At 42.1% G+C, this 25459-nt stretch overlaps 2 long non-coding RNA genes across 4 annotated transcripts in view; one reads left to right on the top strand and one right to left on the bottom strand.

Annotated features, from left to right (window-relative positions):
* The window catches only part of LOC134357576 (uncharacterized), a 52882-nt gene extending 50724 nt beyond the window's left edge, over nucleotides 1-2158 (bottom strand). The window contains exon 1 of the long non-coding RNA XR_010020659.1: nucleotides 2100-2158. This is a non-coding gene — a long non-coding RNA (uncharacterized LOC134357576). The remainder of the gene's footprint in view (nucleotides 1-2099) is intronic.
* Nucleotides 2159-3581: 1423 nt separating this feature from the next.
* LOC134357394 (uncharacterized) overlaps nucleotides 3582-25459 on the top strand; it is an 81895-nt gene continuing 60017 nt past the window's right edge. The window contains exon 1 of one of the 3 annotated variants that reach the window (XR_010020617.1): nucleotides 3582-3670. This is a non-coding gene — a long non-coding RNA (uncharacterized LOC134357394). Of the gene's footprint in view, nucleotides 3753-25459 lie in introns of all 3 variants that reach the window. The other 2 variants (XR_010020618.1, XR_010020616.1) reach the window with 2 other exon arrangements.

Below are 25459 nucleotides of genomic sequence, written 5' to 3'. Positions count from 1 at the left end.
ACTCATCTCCTTCTACCTTAGGCCACGAACTTATCAGTCACCCCTGCTGTGAACCACTTGCTGGAGGTCCAAGACGCTGATGTCTACAAAGAAGAGATCCGCATGCTCCACGACTGCTGTACTAAGTGTGTAAATGTAGGAGGGGACAATGTTGAAAAATAAATGTGCTAGGTTTTCTAAAATTGACTCCGTCTACCTTAGGCCACGAACTTATCAATCACCCCTCGTAGACCATTTAAGCTGCCTACTCCCATTGCCCTGCACCGGGACCATAGCCCTCTATACCCTTACTATCCATGTACCCATCCAAACTTCTCTTGAATGTTGAAATTGAGCTCGCATGTATCACTTGTGCTGGCAGCTCATTCCACCCTCTCACAACCCACTGAGTAAAGAAACTTGCCCTCATGTTCCCCTTAAACCTCTCATCTGCAGTTTTCTGTGTCTCCATGACCTCTGTGTAACATTGCACCCCGCAGAGCTGACAGGAGTTGCTGTTTGAAGATGTCTGAGCTGATCTTCACCAAGCATGGTAAATCCTTCAATTTTTTGAAAAGCTGTATCTCTATTGACAAAGATCTCCTCAGCTGTCACATCCCATTGCCTTTTGACCATCCATCCAGGGGGCTGCTTGGCCCCATGCAAATAGAGGATGCATCTTCCTTCCTTTGTGGTTTCTTTCTCCCTCTCCCCTAAATAATTAAAAAGCTTTTCTATTCTTCTTATCAGATTGGATAATCTCACATTATTCTCCACATGCTATTTATTTCTCACTTGCTCAACCTGCTCACATCCTGTTGGATACTTTCCATCTTGCTTGCCCACCTATCTTTGTATTGTGATCAAATTTGTCTGCAGTGCATTTGATCTCTTCATCCAAGTTACTAACATAAATTGTGGATTGAAGTACTAGCAGTGATACCTCTGGTGCTTACTCATTACAACTTGCAACCCTGAAAGTGATCTGTTTATCCCAGCTCTGTTTTCTGCTCTAATCAATCTGTTCTAAATGTTCTTAATGTCTGTAGTAACCTTTTTCCCTGTGCCTCACTGAACCTATTCAAGAAATTTAAATACATTACAGCTACGCGTTCCACTTTATCCTTGTAACATCCTCAAAGATCTCAAATATAATTTTGCTTTCATAAAACCATGTTGTCTTTGCGTGATTGTGTTTTGATCATCTAAGGTTCACAACGCTGCTCTATAGGTGCCTGCCATGCATTAATTTAGCTCAGTGATGGAGCTCCAAGCTAGTAGCAATGTGATTAACAATGGCTGAATGCTGAATTCACCAAAGCGAGTGAACTGGGGGATTTTGCACAGTTAATCTTGCAGGTTACACACAATCGTGGTATAGTATCTGTTTTCAAGTGTTGTGTAATTTAGGTTACTGTGACTTTAGGCAAGGTCACTACAGCCTTGTTTTGCATTTTGCAGTGTGAACTCTTGCTCATGAAAATGTACCAACTGATTATAATAGAGAACTGAGAATGTTGCAACTGGTTCTCTGCACTGCGTCTGAAAAGTATAATATACAATTGCACACTGCAGTCGGAGTTGGAAGGAGTGCAGAATAGAATCGCATTCCATTCCTTACCCTCAACCCCAGCATTCTAAATAAGCACACAGAACAAGAAAATCACAAGCCATCAGGAAAGAAGCACATTTTTTATGAGTGACTTATTCCCTCCAGTTTATTTTCCACATCCTTCTCATCATATTGACATTGTCATGCATGGCTGAATGTTTTTAACATCGTTTGAAGAAATCACACATCAATAAACTAGATCTGCTTTTGATAAATGTACTTTTGTCCAATGACTAACAATGTGGGATTATAAAATTGCACTACACAAATTACGTGGGGTGCTGCTGTGAGTCACTAGACCTATAGTTGCTAAAGTGGTGTTTGATTTATCTCATTCAATTTACTGCTCATCTAATCTTCCGAAATACACAGTAACCTATTGTTCAATTGCTGCTGTTGAGTTACAAAGTGAATCTTATGACAAGCCAACTAAATCTGTCCAATTTATAAAAAGTAGATTTGTTTTAGAGTAGAAGTCTAATTCAGTCAAAAAATACATTTTACTTACAAATCAAACCAGATGTTAGCACACTATACTTGGAACAGTCAGGCTAACAGGATATCCAGGTCAGTTTTTTTGTGCGCAGTACTATACGACTGCATTTGTTCAGTGCCAAATTAATCCATGATAAACATGTGATATTGCTCACATGGTTACAGAGGCCAATTAGTACATCATATAAAGCAATTCCAGATCAAAAGCATGAGTGGGTGTGACTTGACAACCTCTGAGAATAAACATGAGGGCTGTGCGTGATTGTTCTGATGCAAGAAACTCTTTGGATCTGCGCTCTTTGCTGGTCTTTCAGTATCCTTCCAATACTAGCCACCTTGTTGCTGAACTTTGCACCTCAGCAGTGCCTCAGGTTTGCGAGAGGCCAGCCGCGGTTAAAATGAGATGATGGTTTCCTCACCTCTAGAATCTCTCCTTACATCAACTGCCCACATGTCAGAACCTCTTACGAGTTGCAGAGAGAGCAAATATGCATCTCTTAAATTGTTTCCCCTCATGACAACCCTGTCCCTGAACACTTCCCCTTGATTATAGCCACAAACTTAAAGATAATGGCAGCACAATGAGAACGCCATGAAGTTAATTTAGACCGTAAGACCATGAGCAGAATTACTAGGTGCAGAATTAGACCACTTGGCCTGTTGAGACTTTTCTGCCATTCCACCATGGCTGATTTATTATCCCTCTCAACTCCATTCTCCTGCCTTCTCCCTGTAACCTTTAATCCCCAGATTAATGAAAAAGCTAGCAACCTCCACCATAAATATACCCAATGATTTTGCCTGAACAGCTGTCTGTGGCAAAGAATTCTACAGATTCACCATCCTCAGGCTGTAGAAATGTTCAATTCTGAGGCTATGCCCACTGGTCGTAGACTCATCCACTATAGGAAACATGAACTCCATCCAGACCTTTCAATATTCGGTAGTTTTCAACGAGATTGCCCCCTTCCCTATTCTTCTAAACTACAGCAAGTCGCTGGCCAGAAGGAACGACAGTCTACAAGTCAGTAAATTCAAATGAATCAAGGATAGTGGAAGCAGACAGATTAATTGTCTTTGTTCTTGCCGCGTGTTTGGGGATGGAGGCTGCCATTTCATGAAGACACTCTGTTCTCCATTTTGTGAGTATGAAGCATTTAGCTTGATCAATGTTTTAAAGAAGACACAATGATGCTCCAGTTAATCTGCTGGACTACAGATAATTTCCAAATAAGAAGTTATTTGTGAGATGTTCTTTGGTTGGATATAACATGCAGATTTGTGAATACTGAGGTTGGTGCCTGCCTGGAGTGATTCGAGCTGGTTGCTGATCGAAAGTAAAAAGCCATAAATTATCCACTGTCACTTGCTGGGAAGAAGGCAATGAATGGAAGTTGACTTGGAGCAGAGCCAATAACAAAGTGTTAAAGGTCAGACACAAGACCTGTAGCCAATGACACTGGAATGCAATATTGAATTGATAAGGAATGGATATAAAAGAAGTGGATGTTTCGTGTGTGCTGGGTAACTTTGAAGAATAACCATCGCATACAGAAGCATGAGCGACCATGCGTGGAACACGCGGTGAGTGAATCGGGAATACAAGGAACTTCTGGCTAGTGTAGACTCAGGAGAGTCAGGGAAACTTAGCAGGCGTGCCCACAAGGTATGTTGTGTATGAGTTCACGTACTTGTTAGTTTAAACAACGAAGGTACTTGTCGGTAAACACAGATCTCTCTGTGCTTCACTGATCATTGTAACAATGGGTGATTCGTTGAACAAAGTACAGGCCCGGAGCCATGAAACACTTTTCATATGTTAACCCTTTCATTCCTGGGATCATACTTGTGAACTTCTTCTCAACTTTCTCCAATGCCAGCACATCGTTTCTTCAATAAGAAGCTCAAAACCGCCCACAGTACTCCAAATGCAGTCTGATCAATGCCTGATAAAGCCTCAGCATTGCATTCTTGCGTTTATTGTCTGGTCTTCTCAAGATGAAAGCTAACATTGCATTTGCTTTCCTTACCACTGACTCAACCTGCAAGTTAACTTCTAGGGAATCCTGGATGATGACTCCCAAGTCCTTCTGCACTTCTGATTTTTAAATTTTCTCCCCAATTACAAAATAGTCCATACCTTTATTCTTTCTTCCAAAGTGCATAACCATGCATTTCCCTACATTAAATTCCATGTGCCACATCTTTGCCCATCCACCAATCTAGCTAAGTCCTTCTGCAGAAATCCTGCTTTCTCAGACTACCTGCCCCTCCTCCTGTCTTTGTATCATCTGCAAAACGGGCCACAAAGCCGTCAATTCCTTCATTCAAATCATTGATGTACGATGTGAAATAAGGCAGTTCCAACACTGACCCCTGTAGAACACCACTAGTCACTAGCAGCCAAATAGAAAAGGACTCCCTTATTCCCACCTTTTGTCTCCTGCCAGTCAGCCAATCTTCTATCCATGCTAGTATCTTTCCTGTAATCCCATGGGCGCTTATTTTGTTAGGCAGCCTCATGTGTGGCACCTCGTCAAAGGTTTTCTGAAAATCCAAATAAATAACGTCCACTGCCTTTCCTTTGTTTATCCTGCCTGTTATTTCCTCAAAGAATTCCAACTGATCTGTCAGGCAAGACTTAACCTTTAGAAAACCATGCAGACTTTGGCCTATTTTATCATGTGCCTCCAAGTACCCCAAAACCTTATCTTTAATAATAGACTCCAATATCTTTCCAACCACTGAAGTCAGGCTAATTGGCCTATCATTTTCTTTCTTCTGCCCTCCTCCTTTCTTAAAGAGTGGAGTGACATTTGCAATTTTCCAATCCTCAAGAAACATTCTAGAATCTAGTGATTCTTGAAAGATCATTACTAATGTCTCCACAATCTCTTCAGATACCTCTTTCAGAAAACTGGAGTGTAGTCCATTTGGTCCAAGAAACTTATCTACCTTCAGACTTTTCAGTTTCCCAAACATCTTCTCCTTAGTAATAGTAACAAACTCACTTCTGCCCCCTGACCCTCTCACATTTCTGGCATTCTGCTAGTGGCACCCACAGTGAAGATTGATGCAAAGTATTTATTAAGATCCTGCATCATTTCTTTGTCCCCCATTACTACCTGTTCAGCGTCATTTTCCAGCAGTCCGATATCCATCCTCACCTCTCTTTTACTCTGTATATATCTGAAAAAACATTTATATTATTGGTTAGCTTACCTTCATATCTTTATTTTTCCTTTATTTATGGATTTTTTAGTTGCCTTCTTTAGGTTTTTTAAAGCTTCCCAATCCTCTCCCTTTCCATTGACTTTTGCTAAGGCAAATGCAATGTTAGCATTCATTTCCAGAGGACTAGAATATAAAAGCAAGGATATAATGCTGAGACTTTATAAAGCACAGGTGAGGCCTCACTTGGAGTATGGTGTGCAGTTTTGGGCCCCTTATCTTAGAAAGGATGTGTTGACACGAGAGAGGTTTCAAAGGAGGTTCATGAAAATGATTCCAGGATTAAACAGCTTGTAACATGAAGCATGTTTGATGGTTCTAGGCCTGTATTCACTTGAAAATAGAAGAATGAGGAGTGACCTAATTGAAACCTATCAAATGATGAAAGGTCTTGATGGAGTGGATGTGGGGAGGATGTTTCCTGTTGTGGGAAATTCAAAGACCAGAGGACGCAGCCTCAAAATAGAGGGGTGTCTTTTTAGAATGGAGATGAGGAGGAACTTCTTTAGCCAGAGAGCGGTGGATCTGTGGAACTTGTTGCTTCAGAAAGCTGGGGAGGCCAAGTCTTTATGTATATTGAAGGCAGAGTTTGATAGATTCTTGATCGGTCAGGGCAGGAAGGGATACAGGAGGAAGGTAGGAGATTGGGGCTGAGAGGAAAAGTGGTTCAGCCATGATGAAATAGCGGAGCAGACTTGATGGGGCAAATGACCTAATTCTGCTCCTATATCTTATGATTTTATCTTATTACATGTCCTCTCTTTTGATCTTATGCTGTCTTTAATTTCCCTTGTCAACCACAGTTGCATCATGCTCACTTTAGAATACTGTATCTTTTGGATATATCTTTCCTGGACCTTCCAAGTTTCCCCCAGAAACACTAGCCACTTCTGTTCTGCCATCATCCCTGCTAGTGTTCCCTTCTAATCAACTTTGGCCAGCTTCTCCCTCATGACTCTAATTCCCTTTACTCTACTGTATTTTGGATACATTTGATTTTAGCTTCTCCTTCTCAAACTGCAGGGTGAATTCTATCATATTATGATCACAGGCTCCTAAGGGCTCCTTTACCTTACGCTTCCTTAACTAATCTGGGTCACTACATAATGCCCTGTCCAGAATTGTGGTTTTCCTAGTGGGCTCAATCACAAGATGTTCTAAAAACCCATTTTATAGGCATTCTACATATTCCCTCTCTTAGGATCCAGCACAAACCTGATTTTCCAATCTAACTGCGTATTAAAGTTCTCCATTATTATTACAACATTGCCCTTTTCACAAGCCTTTTCTATCTCCCATTGTGGCCTACATCCTAGCTGCCTTAGGAAGCCTGTGTATAACTCCCATCAGGGTTTTTTAACTCTTGCAGTTTCTAACTCTACCCACAAGGGTTCTGCATCTTCCCACCCCATGTCACCTCTTTTTAAGGTTTTGATTTAATTTTTTACCATATAGAGCAACCCCACCCCCTCTGCATACCTGCCTGTTCTTTTGATACAATGTATATACTTGGATGTTAAGTACCCAACTCTGATCTTTCAGCCACAACTCAGCAATGCCCACAACGTCAATGCCATTTGCAAACTGTGCTGCAAGATCATCTACCTATAGACTGGGAAGAGAAAGAGAAGTTATTTTAGCTTTTACTAATGTTTACTGTTTTTAATTACTCTTAGTGTTTAATAATTTTGATTATATTTAGTTTTTTTTTAAATTTTCAAATATTATGGAGTTTTGAATATCAAAGACATTTAGAAACTTCTATGTTCCTGGTTTTGCCTGGAGTCAAAGTACCAACTTCTGTCAGTGGTTGCCACGGTGATCTGGGACAGGCCTCTCCACAGAGGTCTACTTATTGCTGATCATGTCTTACCACATGGCATAGGGGTACAGAGATCCAGTAAAGCTTAGCCCCCACATCAGCACAGATAAATGTGGCAGGGCACGGATTGCATGTAGCAAGACTCATTGACGGGCCAAGAGCAGCCTGATCCAATTCATTGAGTTTCCAATGCAAATGCAGTCCAAAATAGATTTCTGCTGTACTTGGACAAGCTATTTCTATTCTTTACTTGCTACTAATGGCACAGTAGGTTGTTGCTTGTGTCTTTGAGAGTAAAGGCAAATATAAGAAATTAATGAGCCTGAACTGAGAAAGGCTGGAGAGGAGCTGGCAGGAACTTCTGAATTGCACTCACGTTCATCAACCCCTACAGCAACCGAAACTCCTTATTCCTCCACAATGTTCCCTGTCATACAGCATTTTCCAGTGTAATCCTCAGAAATCAGTGAACTCACAACAGCCTGCAGTATTTAGGAACAATTCTTCTGGTCTTCAAATATTTAGGTTATTTCTTCAGCGGTTTGATCGAAGCACAACTGTGCAAGTGCATAGATATCAGCCAGTTAGAATAGCGAGAAGAGTTTAAAAGGAGACAGCTTTATAGAGCAGGTGCTAAAGTAGAGGGAGACAGAGTAGGAAGGCTTTGACTCAACGGGGCTTCAGCGATAATGGGTCAAGGCGAGGTAGGTTGCCTGTTAGAATACAGATAGGAAGTATGTGTGTGAGGCCGGTGTCATGTGCTCGGTGTCAGATGTGGGAAGTCCCAGAGACCCCCAGCCTCCTGGATGGCCACACCTGCACCAGGTCCACCAAGGTTCAGCTCCTTAGGGACCATGTTAGGGAACTGGAGATGCAGCTTGATGACCCTCACCTGGTCATGGAGAGTGAGGAGGTGATTGAGAGGAGCAATGGGCAGGTAGTCACATGGGGGCCTTGGGAGACAGATAAGTGGGTAACGATCAGGAGAGGGAAGGGCAAGAATCAGATGCTAGGGAGTACCCCTATGGCTGTCCCTCTTGACAATAAGTACTCCTGTTTGAGTACTGTTGGGAGGGATGGCCTACCTGGGGGAAGCAACAGTGGCCGTGCCTCTGGCACAGAGTCTGGCCCTGTGGCTCAGAAGGGTAGGGAAAGAAAGAGGATGGCAGCAGTGATAGGGGGCCCTATAGTTAGAGGGTCAGACAGGCGATTCTGTGGATGCAGGAAAGAAACGTGGATGGTAGTTTGCCTCCCAGGTGCCAGGGTCCGGGATGTTTCTGATCATGTCCACGATATCCTGAAGTGGGAAGGAGAACAGTCAGAGGTCATGGAACATATTTGTACCAACGACATAGGCAGGAAAAGGGAGGAGATCCTGAAAGCAGATTACAGGGAGTTAGGAAGGAAGTTGAGAAGCAGGACCAGAAAGGTAGTCATCTCAGGATTACTGCCTGTGCCACGTGACAGTGCGTATAGGAACAGAATGAGATGGAGGATAAATGCATGGCTGACAGATTGGAGCAGAGGGCAGGGATTCAGATTTCTGGATCATTGGGACCTCTTCTGGGATGGGTTGCACTTGAATCTCAGGGGGACCAATATCCTGGCGGGACGGTTTGCAAAGGCTATTGGGGAGAGTTTAAACTGAATTGCTGGGGGTGGGAACCGAACTGAAGAGACGGCTCACAAATAGAGAAAACTTGGAGACAGTGTGAGAGGGAGGATAGGCAGGTGATAGAGAAGGGATATGCTCAGATCGATGGTTTGAGATGTCTCTATTTTAATGCAAGGAGTATTATGAACAAAGCAGATGAGTTTAGAGCATGGATCAGTACTTGGAGCTATGATGTCGTGGCCATTACAGAGACATGGATGGTTCAGGGACAGGAATGTTTATTTCAAGTGCCAGGATTTAGATGTTTCAGAAAGGACAGGGAGGGAGGCAAAAGAGGTGGGGCCATGGCACTGCTGATCAGAGATCGTGTCGTGGCTGCAGAAAAGGAGGAAATCAGGGAGGGATTGTCTACGGAGTTTCTGTGGGTGGAAGTTAGGAACAGGAAGGGGTCAATAACTCTACTAATAGGCATCTGTTAGTCTCGTGAGACCATGGATTTGTGCCTTGGAAGGCTTCCAGGGTGCAGGCCTGGGCAAAATTGTATGGAAGACTGGCAGTTGCCTATGCTGCAAGTCCTCCCTCTCCACGCCACCGATGTTGTCCAAGGGAAGGGCACTAGGGCCAATACAGCTTGGCACCAGTGTCATCGCAGAGCAATGTGTGGTTAAGTGCCTTGCTCAAGGACACAACGCGCTGCCTCAGCTAAGGCTTGAACTAACAACCTTCAGATCAAATGACCAATGCCTTAACCACTTGGACACGTGCCAACACCACTGGGTGTTTTTTATAGACCACCCAATAGTAACAGGGACATCGAGGAGCATATAGGGAGACAAGTTCTGGAAAGGTGTAATAATAACAGGGTTGTTGTGGTGGGAGATTTTAATTTCCCAAATATTGATTGGCATCTCCGTAGAGTGAGGGGTTTAGATAGGGTGGAGTTTGTTAGGTGTGTTCAGGAAGGTTTCTTGACACAATATGTAAATAAGCCTACAAGAAGAGAGGCTGTACTTGATCTGGTATTGGGAAATGAACCTGGTCAGGTGTCAAATCTCTCAGTGGGACAGCATTTTGGAGATAGTGATCACAATTCTATCTTCTTTACCATAGCATTGGAGAGGGATAGGAACAGACAAGTTAGGGAAACGTTTAATTGGAGTAAGCGGAAGTATGAGCTTATCAGGTAGGAACTTGGAAGCATAAATTGGAAACAGATGCTCTCAGGGAAATGTACAGAAGAAATGTGGCAAATGTTCAGGGATTAGTTGCGTGGAGTTCTGCAAAGGTATGTTCCAATGAGACAGGGAAAGGATGGTAAGGTACAGGAACCATGGTGTACAAAGGCTGTTGTAAATCTAGGCAAGAAGAAAAGAAAAGCTTAGTTCAGAAAACTAGGTAATGGTAGAGACCTAGAAGATTATAAGGCTTGCAGGAAGGAGCTAAAGAATGAAATTAGGAGAGCCAAAAGGGGCCATGAAAAGGCCTTGGTGGACAGGATTAAGGAAAACCCCAAGGCATTCTACAAGTATGTGAAGAGAAAGAGGACAGGACCAATCAAGTGTGACAGTGGAAAAGTGTGTATGGAACAGGAGGTTCTGGAGGATTGGAAGGTTGCGGATGTTGTTCCCTTATTCAAGAAAGAGAGTAGAGATAGTCCAGGAAATTACAGACCAGTGAGTCTTACTTCAGTGGTTGGTAAGTTGATGGAGAAGATCCTGAGAGGTAGGATTTATGAACATTTGGAGAGGCTTTGTCAAAGGCAGGTCGTGCCTTATGAGCCTGACTGAATGTTTTGAGGATGTGACTAAACACATTGATGGAGGTAGAGCTATAGATGTGGTGTATATGGATTTCAGCAAGGAATTTGATAAGGTACCTCATGCAAGGCTTATTGAGAAAGTAAGGAGGCTTTGTGGATCCAGAACTGGCTTGCCCACAGAAGACAAAGAGTGGTTATAGATGGGTCATATTCTGCATGGAGGTCAGTCACGAGTGACGTGTCTTAGGGATCTGTTCTGGGACTCCTACTCTTTGCGATTTTTATAACTGACCTGGATGAGGAATTGGAAGGATGGGTAATTAAATTTGCTGATGACACAAAGGTTGGGGTGTTATGGGTATTGTGGAGGGTAGTGTGGGTAGTGTGGAGGGCTGTGGGACATCAATAGGATGCGAAACTGGGCTGAGAAGTGGTTGATGCAGTTCAACCCAGATAAGTGTGAAGTAGTTCATTTTGGTAGGTCAAATATGATGGCAGAATATAGTATTAATAGTAAGACTCTTGGCAGTGTGGAGGATCAGAGGGATCTTGGGGTCCGAGTGCATAGGACACTCAAAGCTGCTGCGCAGGTTGACTCCGTGGTTAAGAAGGCGTATGGTGCATTGGCCTTCATCAACCATGGGATGTTGCCTGGATTGGGGACATGCCGTGTGAGAACAGGTTGAGTGAACTTGGCCTTTTCTCCTTGGAGCAACGGAGGATGAGAAGTGACCTGATAGAGGTGTACAAGATGATGAGAGGCATTGATCGTGTGGATAGTCAGAGGCTTTTTCCCAGGGCTGAAATGGTTGCCACAAGAGGACACAGGTTTAAGGTTCCTGGGAGTAGGTACAGAGGGGAGATGTCAGGAGTAAGTTTTTTACACAGAGAGTGGTGAGTGTGTGGAATGGGCTGCCGGCGATGGTGGTGGACGCAGATACGATAGGGTCTTTTAAAAGACTCCTGGATAGGTACATGGAGCTTAGAAAAATAGAGGGCTATGGGTAACCCTAGTTAATGTCTAAGGTAAGGACATGTTCAGCACAGCTTTGTGGGCTGAAGAACCTGTACTGTTTTGTAGGTTTTCTATGTTTCTATGTTTCTATGTCAAACTCCCATTATTTAACAAATAGCTCTAGAAATATTATAACATGATAGCCAACCACACCCTCCCACCCCTCCACTGATGACAATCAGACCATCAGAGTGCTGGGAGACCACTTCGCTGAACATCTACGCTCTGTCTGCCAGAACAAGCAGGATCTCCCAGTGGCCACACGTTTTAATTCCACTTCCCATTCCCATTCCCATAGGTCCATCCATCGCCTCCTCAACTGTCGGGTTAAGGCCACATTTAGGTTAGAGGAATAACACCTTACGAATATTCCGTTTGGGTAGCCTCCAACCTGATGGCATGAAATCGATTTCTCAAACTTCCAGTAATGGTAATGCCTCCACCACCACCCCAACTCCACCATTTCCCATCCCCTTGTCCCTCTCTCATGTTATCTCTTTGCCTGCCCATCGCCTCCTCCCTCCACCCCCTTTCTTCTTTCTTCCATGGCCTTCATGTCTCTTTCACCAATCAACTTCCTAGCTCTTTGCTTCAACTCCCCCCCCCCAAGTTTCACCTATTGCCTGGCGTTTCTCCCTCCCCTCCCACCACCCTTCAAATCTACTCCTCGGCTTTTTTTTCTCCAGTCCTGCCGAAGGGTTTCGGCCTGAAACGTCAACTGTACTTTTTCCCATAGATGCTGCCCGGCCTGCTGAGTTCCTCCAGCATTCTGTGTGTGTTGATCACACCATCAGAGACCGCTTGTGCAGAATGATCAAGAGAAAGCTAATTCGAAGTAGTCATTTCAAATGCAATTTATAGATCATCTCCTGACAAATGCCATGTCAAAGTGAAGTAGAAATCCACGACCACTCCTGTGGTTCTACCCTTCTCTGCCCTGGTGTTCCTGAGAAACTCTGCCCCCACTGCTGCAGCGAAGTATGCTACATAATGCAGGAGACTGTCATCTACTTTGAAGATGATCTCAAGCAATTCTTATATGCTCGATAAGAACTGGCAAAAAATGGACAGAGACTCTAAATATAGATCAGTCTGATGTTCCTTAACATTAGAGAGGAGAGTTCCCCAATGTAATTTCCAGTGATCTAGCTAAGATAACTAACTCTTTGTTGCTGGACCCCAGAGATAAATTATAGGAACACACTTCACAATTTAATATTTTTAGTCTATTTATTTGGAGAAAAACTGTTTTCATATCTTACACACCCAGTGGTAAATGCACATTGATGAAATAACCAGCTCAGGTTTGGAATGAACTTGAATTCTTTTCTTCAAATAAATGCTCGTTAACTTGGTTTACTGTAAAGAAAAAATATTTTGAAGTATTACTGTTACTATCATTTTTCTATCCATTTTTATTAAACTAGGTCTTTTCAATTTCTTATAAATGCTGACAGTGCCTGCTTCTTTATCATTTATAATAGAGAAAGAAAATATTGTAGATTGTTAGCAGAATAACCATCACGTCATTTAAAAGTAAGATTGAACCATATAAAAATAGGCTAAGAAATGACAGCAAGCATTAAGTTTTCATTCATTTTCATCAGCCGTACTTTCTAATCTATTAAAGGACAAATTCAATTTTTCCATTTCTGTAACCAGCCTGTGGAATAAGGTGGTCTATAATATGGTTGGGTGCTCTGTTGTCGCCACCTAGTGGTCAGTCATCTTTAAATTTAGCGATATGGCGCAGTAACAGGCCTTTTTGGCCCAATGGGACCGTGCCATCCATTTACACCCAACTAACCTAATAACCCATACTTGTTTGGAATGTGGGAGGAAACCAGAGCACCCAGAAGAATCCTACACGGTCACAGGAGAATGTATAAATGCTTTACAGACAGCGCTGGAACTGAACCTGGGATGCTGGCACTGTAGTACTACACTAATTGCTATGCCACCGTGTCACCAAATGACAGAGAAGCGGGGAAGTCAAAACGTGACATGTTCACCAAAACTAGAATCCCTCTTCACTTGCTTTAAGTTGAACTAATTTTTTTAGATCATGAGGACACGCAGTCCTCTTTTATTGTCATTTAGTAATGTATGCATTAAGAAATGATACAATGTTCCTCCAGAATGATATCACAGAAACACAAGACAAACCAAGACACATAATTATAACATATAGTTACAGCAGTGCAAAGCAATACCATAATTTGATAAAGAACAGACCATGGGCACGGTAAAAAAAGTCTCAAAGTCTCTCGAAAGTCCCATCACCTCACGCAGACAGTAGAAGGGAGAAACTCTCCCTGCCATGAACCTCCAGCGCTGCAAACTTGCCGATGCAGCACCCTGGAAGCACCTGACCAAGGCTGACTCTTGAGTCCGTCTGAAAACTTCGAGCCTCCGACCAACCCTCTGACACCGAGCACCGAGCTCCATCTCTGCCGAGCGCTTCGACCCCGGCCCCGGCAACAGGCGATAGGCAAAGCCGAAGATTTGGGGCCTTCCCCTCCGGAGATTCTTGATCTCAATGATAATTTTCAATTTCAGTATGAAATAAATGTCTTATTGACACCCCATGAATATTATATCTGTATTTTAAGATGTTGTATCTTCTAAGAGAAATTTCATGATAATACACTGCAAGCTGATTGGACAGGCTTTGAACATTCAATAACTTTAACTGCTTATGGTTACAATCTCATTGTCACTGATATTTCTCTCCTAATACCCTCTGTGTAGCCTAGGCTAACTAGGAGGTATGAAGAAAAGGTAAAGATTTCTGGCAAAACTGTCTCATGTATTAGACAATGCTGACTATCTCATAAGCTTCCTACAGAACTGAGATTACTTCCTGAATGAGTACCAATTGATTATATAATTACAGGTTGAGTACCCCTTATTCGAAAATCTAAAACCTGAAAGCCTTCAAAATCAAAAATTTTTTTGATTGCTGACGTGATGTCACAAATGGAAAATTCCATAAGGTTCCGGGAAGGTTCCCAGGCAGCGTTTAGATCCCTGTGTACCAGAGACATTTCTGAGAAGAGACCTCACATCTGTAATGAACAGAAGTTAATGACAAAATTTAAAAAGCGGCATAAAGCAAAAAATGAAGATCTTGAATGTGTATTGAAAGAGTGGATTCATCAACGTCGGAGTGAAATATGCCAGTTAATGATATGATCTTTAATGGCAAAGTGAAAATTGAAGGTAATTGTGAATATTCAGCAGGCTGGTTGTGGAACTTTTTTTAAAAAAGGCACGGCATTACATTTTTAAAGATTTAATATTTTTAAAGATAAAGTATCTGCTGAGCATGAAGCAGGAGAGTAATTACTTGGAGATTGCCAAGATCGCCGCTGATGAAAATTTAACACCGGAACAAGTCTACAATGCTGATTATTTTTATACCTTACATAAATCCTAAAAAAAGTAAAATACAAATACAGTGTACTGTAAACTTATAATCAAAACTCTGCATCGTAGGTGGAGATGGAAAACCTGCTGTTTGTTGCTGTTCAACAGTTAATTCAGATATTCTGAAGCTGTCATGGTGATTTTGGTACACTGCACACATTATATTTTCATGACATTGATTGATGGAATGTAATAATCATTACTGTTCAACACATATATGTGATAAACAAGTGTAAGACAAAGACTGCTTACTGGTAGCACATAAATTCAGAGTCGTAAATGATGGTGCTTCATTAGATAGTCTAAAATCTGAAAAAATCCAAAATCCAAAACACTTCCAGCCCTGATAAAAGGTCTCGGCCTGAAATGTCAACTGTTTTTCCTTTCCATAGATGCTATCTGACCTGCTGAGATCCTCCAGCATTTTGTATGTGTTACTTCTTTTATCCACTGCTGCCTCTGGTTTCTTGCTCTCCGACTCTCTGTCTGTTTCATCTGTCTCTCTAGGTCTCTCTCCCCTGAATCTCTCTGTCTCTCCATCTCTCACATGTCTCTCTCTCTCTCTCTCACCTGTTTCTCTATCTCTCTATCTCTCTGTTTCTCTCACCTATCTCTCTTTCTCTCTCTCACCTGTCTCTCTCCAATTCTAAAGTGGAATTTATTTTTTCTCACTTTTTGTTCACACTTGCTCCATTTTCCATAAATTTCATTCAACTCATTATATGTGGAAGTTCGGGTAATCTCCTTGGGTTGTGAGTGCATAACTCATAGACACCCAACATGTAAACAAGCTCCTTTAAAATTCTTAAACTCAAAACTCTGTACTTTTGAGTGTACACATACATTCGTTCCGATGAACAGCAGAACCAAATTCATCTCTGTCTCCACTTTCAGTAAATGTTCGTCCTTACCTGTCTTTTGTACTTTTGATACCATTCATCACAATTTGCAGATATATGATTACCAAATCAAGTGACTTTTATGTATTCTCCTGACTTACAGACTATACAGACTAAATTGACTTATGGACGTCTGTAAAAATGAAACCTGTTCATTATAAGACCATAAGACATAGGAGCAGAATTAGGCCATTCAGCCCATTTAGTCTGTTCTGCCGTTCCATCATGGCTGATCCTGGATCCCACTCAGCCCCATACACCTGACTTCTCGTGTCCTTTGATCCTTTGACCTATCAGGAAATAATAATGGGCAAAATAATGGCGGATGGAATACAGTGTTGGGAAATGTATGATTATGCATTTTGGTAAAAGGAACAAAAGTGTAGACTATTATCTAAATGGGGAGAAATTTCAGACATCAGAGGTGCAAAGGGACTTAGGAGTCCTTGTGCAAGACTCCCAGAAGGTTAATTTACAGGTTGAGTTTGTGGTAAAGAAAGCAAATGCTCTGTTGGCATTTAATTCAAGGGGAATAGAATATAAAAGCAAGAAGATAATGCTGATCCTTTATAACAGAAACATAGAACATAGAAAACCTACAGCACAATACAGGCCCTTCGGCCCACAATGCTGTACTGAACATGTACTTACTTCAGAAATTACCTCAGGTTACCCATAGCTCTCTATTTTTCTAAGCTCCATGTACCTATCCAGGAGCCTCTTGAAAGACCCTATCGTATCCGCCTCCACCACCATCACTGGCAGCCCATTTCACGCACTCACCTCTCTCCGTGTAAAAAGCCTATCCCTGACGTCTCCTCTGTACTTACTTCCAAGCACCTTAAACCTGTGTCCTCTTGTGGCAACCATTTCAGCCCTGGGAAAAAGCCTCTGACTATCCATACGATCAATGCCTCTCATCATCTTATACACCTCTATCAGGTCACCTCTCATCCTCTGACTCTCCAAAGAGAAAAGGCTGAGTTTACTCAACCTATTCTCATAAGGCATGCTGCCCAATCCAGGCAACATCCTTGTAAATCTCCTCTGCACGCTTTCTATAGTTTCCACATCCTTCCTGTAGTGAAGTGACCAGAACTGAGCACAGTACTCCAAGTGGGGTCTGACCAGGGTCCTATATAGGTGTAACATTACCTCTCAGCTCTTGAACTCAATCCCACGGTTGATGAAGACCAATGCACTTTATGCCTTCTTAACCACACAGTCAACCTGCGCAGCAGCTTTGAGTGTCCTATGGACTTGGACCCCAAGATCCTTCTGACCCTCCACACTGCCAAGAATCTGACAGCCTTCCATACTATCCACAACACCCCCAACTTTGTGTCATCAGCAGATTTACTAACCCATCCCTCCACTTCCTCATCCAGGTCATTTATAAAAATCACAAAGAGAAGGGGTCCCAGAGCAGATCTTTGAGGCACACCACTGGTCACTGACCTCCATGCAGAATATGACCCATCTACAACCACTCTTTGCCTTCTGTCTGCAAGCCAGTTCTGGATCCACAAAGCAACGTCTCCTTGGATCCCATGCCTCCTTACTTTCTCAATAAGCCTTGAATAATACACTAGTCAGGCCGCACTTGGAGAATTGTCAACAGGTTTGGGCCCCTTATCTCAGAAAGGATCTGTTGTCATTGGAGAGAGTCCAGAGGAGTTCACGAGGATGATTCTGGGACTGAAGGGGTTAACATATGAGGAGCATTTGGCAGCTTTGGCCCTGTATTCACTAGAACTTAGAAGAATGTGGGGGGGGGGGAATCTCACTGAAACCCACTGAATGTTGAAAGGATTAGATAGGGTGGATGTGGAGAGGATGTTTCCTATGGTGGGGGTATCCAGAACTAGAGGGGACAGCCTCAAAACTGAGAGGCAATCCTTTTGAACAGAGGTAAGCAGGAATTTTTTTAGCCAAAGGCTGGGGAATCTGTGGAATGCTCTGCCACAAACAGCTGTGGAGACCAAGACTGTGAGGATATTTAAAGCAAAAGTTGATAGTTTATTGATAGGTCAGGGCATCAAAGGTTATAGTGAGAAGGCAGGTGTATAGGGTTGAGTGGGATCCAAGATCACCCATGATGGAATGCCACAGTCAACTCGATGGGTTGCACGGCCTAACTCTGCTCCTATGTCTTATGGTCTTATTGAATGTCCTGATAAAAAAAACCATATTAAAAATACTTTGTGTCCTCAAAAACAACTTGAAATAATCCACAACTAATGGAGATGACAAGTTAATCTATCTTTAGTGATGAGGGTAAAATATTGGCCCTTGAGGGATAAAAAACTTATCATCTATAAAGTTTTAATTTTGAAGGGAAAGATGATCAAGTTATTCAAAATAATAAGCAGTTGTAATGGAATTAATTAGATGAAACCATTTTCTCTGGCAGAACAGATGAACACATTCTGAGATAATTAATGTAAAAAACAAAAGGGAACATAGACATAGACATAGAATAGTACAGCACAGTACAGGCCCTTCGGCCCACAATGTTGTGTCAACCAACCCTCAAACCCTGCCTCCCATATAACGACCCACCTTAAATTCCTCCATATACCTGTCTAGTAGTCTCTTAAATTTCACTAGTGTATCTGCCTCCATCACTGACTCAGGCAGGGTATTCCATGCACCAACCACTCTCTGAGTAAAAAAGCCTTCCTCTAATATCCCCCTTGAACTTCCCACCCCTTACCTTAAAGCCATGTCCTCTTGTATTGAGCAGTGGTGCCCTGGGTAAGAGGTGCTGGCTATCCACTCTATCTATTCCTCTTAATATCTTGTACACCTCTATCATGTCTCCTCTCATCCTTCTTCTCTCCAAAGAGTAAAGCCCTAGCTCCCTTAATCTCTGATCATAATCCATACTCTCTTAACCAGGCAGTATCCTGGTAAATCTCCTCTGTACCCTTTCTAATGCTTCCACATCCTTCCTATAGTGAGGCGACCAGAACTGGACACAGTACTCCAAGTGTGGCCTAACCAGAGTTTTATAGAGCTGCATCATTACCTTGCGACTCTTAAACTCTATCCCTCGACTTATGAAAGCTAACACCCCATAAGCTTTCTTAACTACCCTATCTACCTGTCAGGCAACTTTCAGGGATCTGTGGACATGGATCCCCAGATCCCTCTGCTCCTCCACACTACCAAGTATCCTGCCATTGACTTTGTACTCTGCCTTGGAGTTTGCCCTTCCAAAGTGTACCACCTCACACCTCTTCGGGTTGAACTCCATCTGCCACTTCTCAGTCCACTTCTGCAACCTATCAATGTCTCTCTGCAATCTTCGACCATCCTCTACACTATCTACAACACCACTAACATTTGTGTCATCTGCAAACTTGCCAACCCACCCTTCTACCCCCACATCCAGGTCGTTAATAAAAATCACGAAAAGTAGAGGTCCTAGAACAGATCCTTGTGGGACACCACTAGTCACAACCCTCCAATCCGGATGTACTTCCTCCAGCATGACCCTCTGCCTTCTGCAGGCAAGCCAGTCCTGAATCCACCTGGCCAAACTTCCCTGGATCCCATGCCTTCTGACTTTCTGAATAAGCTTACGGTGTGGAACCTTGTCAAATGCCTTACTAAAATCCATGTAGATCACATCCACTGCACTACCCTCATCTATATGCCTGGTCACCTCCTCAAAAAACTCTATCAGGCTTGTTAGACACGATCTGCCCTTCACAAAGCCATGCTGACTGTCCCTGATCAGACCATGATTCTCTAAATGCCCATAGATCCTATCTCTAAGAATCTTTTCCAACAGCTTTCCCACCACAGATGTAAGGCTCACTGGTCTATAATCACCTGGACTATCCCTGCTACCCTTTTTGAACAAGGGGACAATATTCGCCTCCCTCCAATCCTCCGTACCATTCCTGTGGACAACAAGGACATAAAGATCCTAGCCAGAGGCTCAGCAATCTCTTCCCTCGCCTCGTGGAGCAGCCTGGGGAATATTCCGTCAGGCCCTGGGGACTTATCTGTCCTAATGTATTTTAACAACTCCAACACCTCCTCTCTCTTACTACCAACATGCTCCAGAACATCAACCTCACTCATATTGTCCTCACTGTCATCAAGTTCCCTCTCATTGGTGAATGCCGAAGAGAAGTATTCATTGAGGACCTCGCTCACTTCCACAGCCTCCAGCCACATCTTCCCACCTTTATCTCTAATTGGTCCTTCCTTCACTCCTGTTATCCCTTTTGTTCTTCAAATAATTGAAGAACGTCTTGAGGTTTTCCTTTACCCTACTTGCCAAGGCCTTCTCATGCCCCCTTCTTGCTCTTCTCAGCCCCTTCTTAAGCTCCTTTCTTGCTACCCTATATTCCTCAATAGACTCATCTGAACAGGTCAAGAGCCGATGTAATTTGGATTACACAATCCATAAAGATAGTGAATGCAGATTCAATAGTAACGTTTAAAGGAGAATTGAATAAATGCTAAAATTGCAAGATGATCGAGAAAGAGCTGGAGACAGTCAATAATTATGTAGTTCTTACATACGTGGATAGATTAGCCTTCTCCAAAGTTGTAAGATATTGTGGTTCTAAAACCATTGTCGATACATCCCCTAGACCAGTTTTACTACTAAAATAGGGATTTCTTCCATATTCCCAAGCCCTGAAGACACTGGCACTATGAAAGAAAGACACCTATTGCCAAAAAGCAGTGTGGCAGCAATTAAGTAAGAACAAGTTTCACTGATAGAAGAAGGAGCTTCCCAAGGAATCTTCCAAATTCTTAACCTTAGTTTAGTTGACAAGGCTGAAAGTTGAAATATCTAAGTGTGAACCTGAGAGGGATCTTCTTCACTTGGAGGATGTTTGACTGTGGAATGAGCTGCCAGCAGAAGTTGTTGGATACGGGTTCATTGTAACATTTAAGAGACGTTTGGATGGTACATGGTTGAGGGAGATAAGGGAGGATATGGTGCAGGTGCAGGCCATGGGACTAGGCAAAAAATGAGGCTGGCATGGATGAGATGGGCTGAAAGGCCTATTTCTATGTTGTGTTACTCTATACCTCTTAAGAGAAAAGATACGAGGCGTTTTCCTTCCAAAACGCATTCAGCAGAACTTGCTGCTGCAGGAGCAGGATTTGGCACTGCTTTTCTGCTTTTGTCTGAAACTAGCAGCCACCGAGTTATAAGGCTGAGCTGAACAGAAGAGTCCCTCTAACTGATGTAGAGATGCACTTTCATTTGAAAAAGTTGCTTGCTCCTGATTTGAGCTTCTGAGAAAAGCAGCAAAGAATACAATATACTGTGTTGCAGCTGTGTAAGTGCCTTAGCATTCTTTTCCTTTATAAACATGACTCTGTGCAAAGAGAGACATAGAAAAAAAAACATGGAATGTTTCCCAACACATCTTGGCAAGAGTAACAAATTGGGAAATATTGTGAATAGTCATAAGGCTCTGTGTTGTCTGAGTCAGGAAATGTCAGAGCTTGGTTAATAAATAAAAGCTGTTCAAGCATCTATAAGTATGTGCTTCTTGACTATAGTACTTGAGCATCACTTATTCTTGATATATTAATGAACATCATGGTGTTCATGTAATTAAAGAATTTGTAATAATCATAACCACCAGCTGTTCTTCTGAGAAGTTCCAATAATCTTTTGCAATAGGCTTTCATAACTGATCCACATGACATAACAAATAGTCCAATATGTTTGGCTTTAATCTCCAGCATGACCCAACTGTCCTGGAACACTGTAGGGCCTGGCAAACTTTAACATAGTTTTGAGTGCCAAACTTTTCTTCCTGGAAGTTAAACCAAGGAAATCTTGGTAATCCATTAACTGTGTGGGATGCTTGATTCCTTTAAAAGAAAATTGGAAAGTTTGATTTTCTTTGCCATAACCATTCTCAGATTATTAACATCACCATATGGGTTTCAAAATGTCTAACTAGAATGTTCATTCAAATGCTCCAAAAATTGTCTGCTAATTGCTACAATATGGAATTGGGAAAAATGAAAAAAAAAATGGTTTATAGTTCTAATAAAGCATCTCCTTTTGAGATATCAATAGGTCAGTTTTATATTCTGAGTGGAATCTGATAAGATAGCAATGTTTAGGGGTCATTTAGACAGACAGATGAAAAGACAAGGAACCAAAGAATATAGACCATGTGCAGACAAATCTGCAGTTGCAGTTGTGATCATGGCTAGCACAGACTGTGGGCCAAAGGGCCTTTTCCTGTGCTATATTTTCTAGGTTCTATTCTCTGTTTTTCTATGTATTATGGCGTTGTTTCCTCTCAATCAAGTGGTATGAAAGAAGAAAGTCTCATGTGAATGAACTGTAGTCAGCTTCTTTTTATTTGTAAGAACTACAAAAAGAATGAGACTCATTCCTTCTGCCTAAACAATGTCCATATACTTCTGTATCCTGCATGTTCATGTGTGTATCTAAGAGTTTAGAGTCATAGAGTCAGCACAGAAGCAGGGCCTTCGGCCCATCTATTCCATGCTGATCCATTTAACCTGCCTACAGCCATTGATCTGCACCGGGACCACAGCCCTCCATACCCCTACCATCCACGTGCCCAGCCAGACTTCTGAATGTTGAAATTGAGTTTCTTGAAACCTCTAACGTATTTGCCTCCACCACCACCCGGATGTGCAGTCCAGACATCAAAAGCACTCTGCACAAAATACTTGCCCCACACATCTCCTTTGAATTTAGCCCCTCTTACCTTAATGCCCTCTGGTATGAGATATTTCAACCCTGCGATAAAGATACCAGCTGTCCAATTATCCCTCTCGTAATCTTATCAAGCTCTATCAGACCTCCTGTCAGCCTCTGCTACTCCAGAGAAAACAACCCGAGACTGGCATCCTCTCAATATAGTAAATGCCCTCTAACCCAGGCGGCATCCTGGTAAACCTCTCCAAAGCCTCCACATCCTTCCTATAATGGGAAGACCGAAATTGAATGCTTGTTCTACCTTGGCCCCTAATGTATTTCTAGGCTCCAGGGGTCACTTCTCATCTGTTCAATAGGCTGTTGTGGGAGAAGCAGAAAAATGAAATGCAATTACTTGAAACTCAGTCCAACAAACCAATGGATTTAATTATCAGTTACGAGTCCACAGGAATGATCATTGTGATGTCAGTAAATAATCATATAAATATTTTGAACTTCTTAATTCAAGTTAGTAGGAAAAGTTGGTTATACTGTATGTGATTGTAGAAAGACTAAACAAATCATATTACAGATTTTGATATGTTATGGGTATTGACTCTTATGGGTAGGTCTCCAAATCTTCAAAGTGCAGGGATCGGTGATGAAAATAGTAATCCACTTACAACAAGCATTAGATGTAAGACATGATGTACATTGACAGGAACAAGATGGAGACACTCTCCTCCCTCACACTCTGCAAATTAAAACTAACTTGTATTCGCTCTTTCCTAGTACTGTATTGAAATGTTAAATCTTTCTTTTTCCACAGACACTATCTGACCTGGTTTTTGCTTTAGTATTGGTTTAGGGAACCTTTTTCTGAACTGCTTCCAACACATTAACATCCATCCTTCTTTAAATATGCCGTTATGTCCACTGAATGCTCTGTATAATTAAAGCATAATCTCAGCTCCACTTTCCTGCACTGTCCCATATCCTTTGATCCCAACAATATCTAAAATGCTAGCAAAGGCAATTCTTAATTAATTTAATTACTGGGCCTCCGTGTACTCTGACAGAGCGTTCTAAAAATGACCACCTTCTGAGCAAAGTAATGTCTCCGCATCTCAGTCCTAAATAATATACCGATGTTTCAAAATGGTGCTCTCTTGTTCTAGATTCCCCATCAAACCAAAATGATCACATTTTCTTGTTCTCCAATTTGCAGGAAACATATCACATCGTATAACCACTGCATCTGTTATGTCTGCATCTACTGTAGCTTTTTCAAAACTCTGGGATGTAGGTCATACTAGTATGACATTTTTTAACCCGTATTAATTTCCTTCAGTTTTCTTGCTAGAAAAAATGTATTCCCTATTATTTCTGACAAGAGCTTTGTGTTGCTTCCTTGAAGATGGACACAAAGGAATTCTTTAATTCTCTGCCATTTGCTCATTTCCCATTATAAATTCTCCCATCTCTCTCTGCAAGGTTTGCCTTTTGGCTTTGCCAGTCTTATCCTTCATGCATACCTAGAGAAGTTTTAATAGTCCATTGTTATGTTTCTCACTGTGTAACCCATCCAATTTGTACAGGTGCCACTGGCCCCATATGCAGAAGCCATGCCCGAAGAACCTAAATGCTTTCACAGCACCACTGATTCATTCAGTGCTCTATTCTCCTATTTCTGAACTTACGCAATATCTATTAAGATGAACCTCTGTATTACAGCTGCTACTTTGTGCATATTTCATCAGCAGAGTTTCTAACTATGCTGTGCCAATTCTCACATTTAGTCCTCCATTACTTCTTTGGGGAATTTATAGCAAATCTTGTCAGTGAAAACACCTCTGATAGGAAAGCAGTGATGAATGGAGAGGCAATTGAAACTGCACATTAAACAAACACAACAATAACAGTACAGAAACTCATAGTCATAGAGAAATACAGCCATGTCAAACTGTTACTCTGCCTAGTCCCATTGACCAGCACCTGGACCATAGCTCTCCATTCACATCCCATCCATGTACTTACTTTAAATGTTGCAATCTAACCCATATCCACCACTTCTTCCAGCAGCACATTCCACCCTCACACAATCCTCTGAGTGAAGAAGATCCCCTTAAATATTTCACCTTTCGCCCTTAACCTATAGCTTCTAGTTCTAGTCAGAATCAGAATCAGATTCAATATCACCGGTATAGGTTGTGAAATCTGTTAACTTTACGGCAGCAGTACAATGAAATACATGATAAATAAATATAGAGAAAAAAACTGAGTGACTTTAAGTATTTATACGTCTATTACATAGATAAGTTAAAGTAAGTGGTGCAAAGCCAAAATAAAAAAGTAGTGAGGTAGTGTTCATGGGTTCAATCTCCATTTAGAAAACAGATGGCAGAGGAGAGGAGGCTAATCCTTAATCACTTAGTGTGTGCCTCAGACTTCTCCACCCTCTTCCAGATGGCAACAGTGTGAAGAGGGCATGCTGTGGGGTGGTGGGGATCCTTAATGATGGTCGTTGCCTTCCTAAGGCTCCGTTCCTTGAAGATGTCTTGGATGCTATGGAGGCTGGTACCTATGATAGAGTTGACTAATATTACAGGTTACTGCAACTTATTTTGATCTTGTGCAGTAGCGCCCCGCCCCCCCCCCCCCATACCAGACAGTGATGCAGCCAGTCAGAAGGCTCTCCACAGTACGTTTGTAGAAGTTTTCAGGTGTTTCAATTGACAAACCAAATCTCCTCAAACTCCTAATGAAATATAGGCTCTTCTTTATAGCTGCATCAATATTTTGCACCCAGCTTAAGTCCTTAGAGATAGTGACACCCAGGAACTTGAAATTGCTCACTCTCTCCTCTTCTGATCCTTCTATAAGGATTGGGTTGTGTTTCTTCATTTTACCTGTCTTGAAGTCCGCAGTCTGCTCCT

Source organism: Mobula hypostoma, chromosome 16 (assembly GCF_963921235.1).
Source record: "Mobula hypostoma chromosome 16, sMobHyp1.1, whole genome shotgun sequence".
Lineage (NCBI taxonomy): Eukaryota > Metazoa > Chordata > Chondrichthyes > Myliobatiformes > Myliobatidae > Mobula > Mobula hypostoma.
This window is presented reverse-complemented; position numbering and strand designations above follow the sequence as displayed.